Here is a 1464-nt window from a genome sequence, read left to right on the forward strand (position 1 = left end):
TCCACGACCGCTGTTGCTGATCGTTCCTCACCGACACGTTCAGATGACGAGGTTGAGGTTGTTGACGAGGAAGAGATTTCCACGTCCACAGTGTCGCCCATGCATCGTGAGAACGAAATCATTCGTAAACAAGGGACTTGTGATGGGAAGCCTGTCGTCATTATGTTCGACAGTGGTGCTACAGGCAATGTTGTTCGTCCAGGGCTAGTCGCTAACACGACTGCTTCTGGTGTCTCGCAACTTACCCGATTGGATGGAACTTCAACGAAAAGACGTTCTGTGAAGAAAGGTCAAGCGACAATCGAATTCGGTCGCTACCGTTTCCGCAAACTTCAAGTTATGGAATGGACTCTTGGATCTGCTCATGATGTTATCTTGGGAAAACCTTGGTTTACCAAGTTCCAACGATGCATCGATTGGCGTTCACATGAGATTACATTTCCAAGTGTGTCTCGCGCACCTCCGTCTCCAATTGCAACTGAAGCAGCTGTGGAGATTGCTGCCGCCGACTTCAAACGCAATGTAAAGAAACAGGTGTATGACGAGATGTACCGTGTGAAGAATTGTGCTGTCATGCCTTTGAGTGACTCGACGCCTGTTCCGATCACTCAGTTGTTGAAGGAATTTACCGACGTATTTCCGGATACTCTTCCGGATGGATTACCTCCTTCGCGTCGGGTTGACTTCAAACTCAACATGAAGCCTGATGCTGTTCTAAGCAACCGTGCTCCGTTCCGCCTATCAAAAGGTAGAGCAGGATGCTCTTGATCTCTTTGTTGCTGAAAAGCTTAAGAAAGGATGGATCTAAATTTTCGATTCTCCATGGGTGTCTAATATCTTTGGGATTCCTAAGAAAGATCCTACTTCTGGACATCAGCTCTCTCGCTCTGAGTTGGTACGCTCTGGAAATTCGACTTTGCCGATCCGCTGGGTTATCGACTACCGCTACGTCAACTCGAAGTCGAACATTCCAAAGATTCCGCTGCCTCGCATTGATGAACTCTTTGGTCAGATGTCTGGTTGCGTCATCTTTTCCGTTCTGGATCTGGCCCAAGGATATCATCAGATGCGTATCGCGCTCGAGAGTCGCAAGTATATTGGCTTTCGCACGCATGCTGAAACTTACCAGTGGTGCGTAGCTCCAATGGGTTTGCCTGGTGTTTGGTCTCGCCTCATGAGAGTACTTTTTGCGAAGTATCGCTTCATTGTTGTCTATCTGGATGACATTTGTGTCTTCCTTCTCAACCAGCTTAGAGGAGCAAGTTGAACGCCTTCGAACTCTGTTTGAGGTTCTCCGTCGTGAAAAGCTGTTCTGCCATTTGTCCAAGTGTCACTTTGGTCAGTCTGAAGTCAATTTCCTTGGCCATACCATTTTTGCCAAAGGATTTTCCGTTGATACTCGCTAGACCGAAGTTATTGCGAAATGGACTACGCCAGTGAACCAAAAGCAGTTGCATAGATTTT

Source organism: Phytophthora parasitica (genome assembly GCF_000247585.1).
Source record: "Phytophthora parasitica INRA-310 unplaced genomic scaffold supercont2.26, whole genome shotgun sequence".
NCBI lineage: Eukaryota > Oomycota > Peronosporomycetes > Peronosporales > Peronosporaceae > Phytophthora > Phytophthora nicotianae.